Raw genomic sequence first — 7,110 nt, 5'->3', positions numbered from 1 at the left:
CTAGTAACTAGTTACTCTGAAAGTAACGAGTAACTTGGAGTAACTGAGTTACTTTTGATAGAAGTAACTAGTAATGTAACTAAGTTACTAATTTAAAGTAACTTACCCAACACTGGACATTAGTGACGTTTGTACTAACTTGGTTTTAAAGCCTTTACTTTAAAATATACGCCGTTCAATAGCTGACCTTAATCTTACAGAGAATGATCAAAGCTCATGTAGAAACAAACAAACAAATGAACAAAAGATTTTCTCCTTCATTTCTGTCAAACAAAGCTGTATGACACGTTTCCAGTGGTTAGTATCATGGTTGCTAGGCAACCTGGGCAGCGCGACGGAGGCTAGACCGTCCCATTTCACAAGCCTCGCACTTCCGGCCTTAGTGGTCTTTGAGTACGTGGCCCTTGAGGACCGTTGAGGCTGCGTACTTTAAGGCTGCAGACCCTGAATTGGGATACAGCCAGTGTGTGTGCTGGGTGAGTGGGGTCCTTCATGATACAGGTGGCCCTCTGCCTGCATCTGGAGGTGTATATGTCTGTGACGGTTGGGAGGCTGCCTCCGACCACTCTCTGTGCAGCCTTCACCACCCTCTGTAGAGCTTTCCTCTCTGCCACAGTGCAGTTTCTGTGACACACATTGATGCCAGAGCACAGAACACTCTCCACCACACATCTGTAAAAGGAGATGAGGACTAAGCTCTCAAGTCCCACACATCCGCCTCAAGAAGTAGAGCCTCTGGTGAGCCCTCCTGATCAGGCTGGAAGTGCTTTTCCAGGCGAGGTTGCTATCCAGGTACATACCCAGGTACTTGTAGCTGGGTACTACTTCGACTGCAGAATCTCCAATGTGCAGGTGTGTGTGTGTGTGTGTGTTACTTGTTTTCGTGACATCTTAGGACAATTTTATGATAACACACTCACAAAATGAGGACGCTCAGAAAAATGAGGACATTTTTGAGGTCCTCATTTTTCTGAGCCTTCTAAAGTGTTCTAGAGGCTCCCAACATGCTCCCAAACCAAAAATCTCAGAAGTCCTGAAACATCACAATTTTATGAAAAAGTGTGTTTAAGTGTGTTTAGCGTTTTTGCTCACTTTCAGTTTCGCCGCCTACTGGCCAGTTTTGGAACTTAACACACTTTAAACACACTTTCAGTGACGTCACTCTGCGAGTCCTCATATTGTAGGTTTGTCAGACACAATAACACATTTGACCCAGGTTATACCCTTCTGGGGCTTAGCGGACACATGCGTGGACAGCACCTTTTAGTTCTTATGTCCACAGTCGTATTAAATGTTGAAATGGAGGTGAAATTTATTTCAAACATTCGTGGAATAGTAACAGATGAATTTTGAGGCTTCTGAAAATTGTTCGTTCAAACCTTGCCAATTAAACAATCATTCTAACACACATCAAAAACTTTTCACATTTTTATACATATTAAGGTGAGCTCTAAACAAGGGTAACAACAGTTAAATCAGGCAAATCTTGACAAAAATGAAGGTCTTTAGATTCAGTTATCAGTGCCTGCACAGCTTGGGGTTTTTTTTGTTGTTGACAAAATGTATCGAAATATAAAGTTTCAACATTTGTCTAATTATATTACTATTAATTAATGAGTCTTACTTCTCAAGATCAATGCACAAATTGTCTGACCTTCACTATGCAGAATGATGTGTGTGCAGATTTTGACCCTTGAAGAGTTTATATTAATCTGCATTAATATAATTGCATCTGCAATCTGCAGTTGAACTTGGAGATTCCTGCCGCTGTCATCTGATTCAGTATGATCATCAGGCTCAGTCTCGACTCTGTGTATCTACAAGAATTGATGAAAAAAGTCAACACTTTATTAATTATATTTTAAATTCAACTTACCTTATACTTTTTACAATATAGTATAAAATGCATATTGTTTCTTTAAAAACTAATAACACACTATTAAAAACTGCAGAATGCACAATTCCAGCTTCATTTAGTAATTCAATTAGTAAATAAAAGTGAGTAATTAAGTCACTTAATTAACTAAGCAACTGTAAATGTCACAGTATACAGAAGTACAATTCAATTTCAATTCAATTTTATTTATATAGCACCAAATCACAAAAAAAGTCGCCTCAAGGCGCTTCATAGGTACAGAGAAAAGCCCCACAATCATATGACCCCCTATGAGCAAGCACTTTGGCGACAGTGGGAAGGAAAAACTCCCTTTGTCACAGGCTGGGTCTCTGACCCAGCACTCTGAGTTTTCTTTGTATTTTTTGATATGTTATTAGTTTTTGTGTTATTTCCTATTTTGCCTTTAGTTTAGGCAGTTATTGGTTATTGTTCCTGGGTTTTCTATGTTTTGGGGTTTGGTATTTATTCATCACGTGTTGGGTCTGTTGAGTTGTGTTGTCATGTTTTAGTTTTAGTATTTCCTGTTTTATTCTGACAATGTCATGTGTTCTCTGTTAATTGTATTTAGCTTTTCTCTCCTGGTCCTGTCATTAGGTTTATGGCTGTCAGCTGTTTCCCCATATGTTTCCACTTCCCCTGATTCACCTCATGTCTGTATTTAAGCCTTTTGTTTTCTTCATGCCATTGTCGGGTCGTCTGTTTATTCTGCCCTAGTTCTAGCCTGGTTCTGTTTATTTGACCTCAGTCTTAGTTACGGTTTTTCGTCTGTTATGTATTATTAGTCATGGTCTTTGCTTGTTGTTTTCCACCACAGTCATAGTTTAGGTTTTGGTCTCAGTACCGTTTAGTATTTTGTTTCTTAGTGTCTTGTCAGTTTACTTTGGTTTCCTGGTTTACTCCTGCAATCATCCAAATAAAGGATCGCTTTCTGTTTAAACCTGCAACACCTCGTCCACATCTGCTTTTGGGTCCTGTTTCAAAAACACACCGGCGCACCCCGCCGTGACACCCTTTTAACAGGAAGAAACCTCCGGCAGAACCAGGCTCAAGGAGGGGCGGGGCCATCTGCTGCGACCGGTTGGGGTGAGAGAAGGAAAACAGGATAAAGACATGCTGTGGAAGAGAGACAGAGATTAATAACAGATATGATTCAGTGCAGAGAGGTCTATTAACACATAGTGAGTGAGAAAGGTGACTGGAAAGGAAAAACTCAATGCATCATGGGAATCCCCGGCAGCCTACGTCTATTGCAGCATAACTAAGGGAGGATTCAGGGTCACCTGGTCCAGCCCTAACTATATGCTTTAGCAAAAAGGAAAGTTTTAAGCCTAATCTTAAAAGTAGAGATAGTGTCTGTCTCCTGAATCCAAACTGGAAGCTGGTTCCACAGAAGAGGGGCCTGAAAACTGAAGGCTCTGCCTCCCATTCTACTTTTAAATACTCTAGGAACAACAAGTAGGCCTGCAGAGCGAGAGCGAAGTGCTCTAATAGGGTGATATGGTACTACAAGGTCATTAAGATAAGATGAGGCCTGATTATTTAAGACCTTGATAAATATTGATTTAAATACAGTGGGTGTTGATGGTGATAAGAGACAGGTGAGCACACAGCGGAACTCAATCTAACTAATGACACGTGGGAAGTACAACTGAACATACTGAACTGACATAGGCTATCACAATAAAACAGGAAGCACATAAAAAATAAACAGTGACAAAGTACAAACTGAAAACACTGGGTCAACGACCCAGAAACCCTGATTGAAATAGGGTCAAGCTGGGTCAAGTGATAGGTTTTTAAGTCATGCTTTAACTATTGCTATCTTGAAGGCCTGTATGAGCTCTGCATGGACAGGCAGCAAGATACATCGGAGATCTTTTACATCCCCAGCAGGTCCTTGAGGTCATGTAATCGGGGCTTGCTGGTCATAAAATGTTGAAAACAAATGGTGACAAAGCTTTTGTAACAGTGGCCTCCAGACTCTGGAACGCTCTCCCTTTGAGCTTGAGATCTGTGGACTCAGTGGCCTCTTTAAAAAAAGTAGCTAAAAGTCATCTTAAAATATTAAACTTGGTTCATTTTTGTTTTTTCTTTTAGCTTTTCTGTGAGACATTTTGTGATTTTTATTTAGAAAGGTGCTATACAAATAAAATTTTACTTTAGGTACTTTTACTTTACATCACTGATTAATAGAGACATTACATTTGAGATCATTTACTTTTAAGATCAAATTTTAAAATCACCTAAATCCCTCTGTGGCCAGCAGACTGCAAACGCAATCTCCGACAGGCCTTCTCCTAATATCAGGAGACTTTAATCATGTCTCACTGGACTCCACACTGCCCACCTTCACCCCGTATGTGACCTGCCCCACCAGAGACAATAAAACACTGGACTTACTGTACGGCAATGCAAAAAAAGCATTAAGTTCATCACCTCTCCCTCCCCTGGGCAGATCTGATCACAACCTGGTGCATCTTGTCCCTGTGTATGAGCCCAGCCACCCACACAGTGCAGAGATGGTCGGAGGAGAGCGAGGAGGCTCTTAAGGACTGTTTTGAATCTACTGTGTGGGAGTTGATCTGTGACGACCACGGAGAGGACATCGACAGTCTGGTGACATGCAATATGCACTATATTAACTTTTGAGTGGATAACACCTCACCCTCCAGGACTGTGTGGTGTTTCTCCAACAACAAACCTTGGATTACCCCAGAAATGAAAGCTTTCCTCAAGCAGAAGAGGAGGGCCTTCAAATCTAGAGACAAGGAGGCGAAAAGGGTGCAGAGAGAGCTGAGGGGACTGATAAGGAAAGGGAAGGACAGCTACAGGCAGAAGATGGAGAACCAGCTTTAACAAAACAACATTGGTGAAGTCTGGAGAGGCCTCAGAACCATCTCGGGCCACAAACATCAGAACTCTCTGCCTGGGGGGGATGTGAGGTGGGCAAATGAACTGAATTGTTTCTTCAACAGATTTGATTCATCCAGGATGCAGCTTCAACATCTGCTGCAGAATCACCCACCCCCACTGCTGCTGTTCCACCTCTGACACCTCAGATACTTCACACCTCCTCTACTCACCCTGCTCACTCCTCCCCACCCCCAACAACAGCATCCAATAGAGATTGAAAATGTGACGTCATTCAGGGGTAAAACCGCAAAGGATTCTGGGAACTCGTGGTTACACAGCGATAAAAAGAAACACAAAAAATGGCAAGAAGCTGTTGTATTATTAACTGCAATAGCCGGTCGCATGACAGCCACGGGAAGCCGACGGGTAAAGAGATCGGTTGTTATCGGATTATGTCGTTGAAGAGAAATTGTTCGAGCCACATGTTTCCGAAGTAACAAACAGGCGACTGGATTGCAGCCATTCAAAGACCAAATATAACGTCCCAGAACACTCCAGCTCACAGGTTAATGCTCCAAGCATTCCCACAAAGGTCAGTCTGCTGTTGTAGTCAATGCGTCATTTTTCTTAACATAATTGGTGATATAGGTTACAAGCAAGTCTGGCGCTGAACAGAAATTGTCGCGCTATGCTCCTTTGTTTATTGTGCATAAATAGTAAATTGTCCTGACACAATATTGTGTTTCGCTTCTGTTATTACCATGGGACACTGACAAAAACATATACTTTTATTCACAGGATAAAACAGTTGTTTTGTATCACTAATTGCCCAGTACGATTACAGCATACAGTATTATTGTCACTGCTACATTTCTGTAACGCGTACCAGAAATTATTTCTACTACTAATTAATTACCGTTGAGCTCAAAGGTCCTATTAATAAACGGTTAACGAATGTGTATTTATGATGATGATTTGTGAGACTGGTCAACTTATGATATGTACGATGGTCTTTCGTTCTACACGGTGCATTTCAAGGTCCTGCACCCATCCGTCGGTAAACTGTATCTGGGCTTGTTGCAGTGACCTGAAGTTACTAAACTTCATGAGTGTATGCACTCACTCCAAGAACCGTATAATTATAAATATGAGCGTGGTGAAAGTTGGGCAGACATTCCTTTTTTGGGGGACAAAGAACAAGCAAGAAGGTATTGGAACCGGAGAATGAACGTTTTGTGGTGCTGCAAATGCTTGCGTTTGATGCGGTACTTGGATTGTTTTGCCACGAGTTCCCGGCATGCAATGCGCAAAAGTTACGTGGTCTGTCAATCTCTATGGAGATTGACAGACCACGTGACTTTCACGCACCTCACTCTCATGACACTCATGACAGGGTTAGAAGAGAGAGACCTAATGGTTAATAATCCACCTTTCACTGCTTCACTCTTTTTTGTAGATGTGGATATTGTGTTGTTCTTACTTTGTGATTCTATTTTGAATGTTTAAACTGTTTTCTGTTGATTTTGCTGATTTTTGATTTGTTTTGTGTTGGTTTAAAAGCAGATGCACTCTCTAAGGGGATGCGGTTTGGGGGTATAACAGGAGAGAATCTGCAGAGAGGTGTGCAAGACTGCAACTCTGCTTCCTGGTCCCAACTCTGGATGCTCTGGATTTTAGGGGATTTAATAAATTTGGCCAGATTTCTAGAATGAGAGCTGTTCTACACAAAGTCAAGGGATGACTTCGCGCCTAACAAGACCAATTTTGCCCCAGAAAGTTTCCCACTATTTATAAAACCCAAACCATTTTTGGACACCATTCAGACCGACAGCATTTTAAGGAGAATATGCAGCTAATCATGTGATTCCTGGTCTGATTAGCGAGAGAACCAGAGAAGACTACAGAATTTTGGCAAAGTCGATTCAATATTAATTTTAGTGACCTCCGGTTCATGTAACCGAGTTTCATTACTGCTGATGTGAATTACTGTTTGGCAGAATTTATGCTTGTCTTTAGCCAGCAGCTGCAGCAGTGCTTCAGTATTGACCTCTGCAAGACAATACACCATAGTTGTTGAAGTATCTCGCTTTCTCGCTGAATGAATACTGTAAATATAATTACAATATGACAATATGAAATAAGACATTTTCTAAAAGCTTTTAATGAAATGGGCTGTACAAAAAAGCTACACAAACACACCACTGTGTATTGTAACAGAAACAGGAAGTGATACTGCACCACAAAGAGTGCCAACACTAAGTGAGAGCATTCGTATAGGAATGTGAAAATGTTTTTTGTTTCAAATCGGATTTCTCACACTGCAAACACATTTGTGGCACATTCTCCTGCAATATGCATTG

At 41.3% G+C, this 7,110-nt stretch overlaps 1 long non-coding RNA gene across 1 annotated transcript; it reads right to left on the bottom strand.

Moving 5' to 3' along the window:
* Window positions 1–248: 248 nt before the first annotated feature.
* LOC120743484 lies at window positions 249–6,649 on the bottom strand. Its single transcript, XR_005698210.1, has 3 exons — window positions 5,924–6,649; window positions 5,814–5,818; window positions 249–263 (listed from the first exon to the last, which is right to left on the bottom strand). It is a non-coding gene; the product is annotated as an uncharacterized LOC120743484 (long non-coding RNA).
* Between the last annotated feature and the right edge of the window lie 461 nt (window positions 6,650–7,110).

Source organism: Simochromis diagramma, unplaced genomic scaffold, assembly GCF_900408965.1.
Source record: "Simochromis diagramma unplaced genomic scaffold, fSimDia1.1 OVJJ01000715.1, whole genome shotgun sequence".
Lineage (NCBI taxonomy): Eukaryota > Metazoa > Chordata > Actinopteri > Cichliformes > Cichlidae > Simochromis > Simochromis diagramma.
The sequence above is the reverse complement of the archived record's forward strand: the minus strand, read 5'-3'. Positions and strand labels throughout refer to the sequence as shown.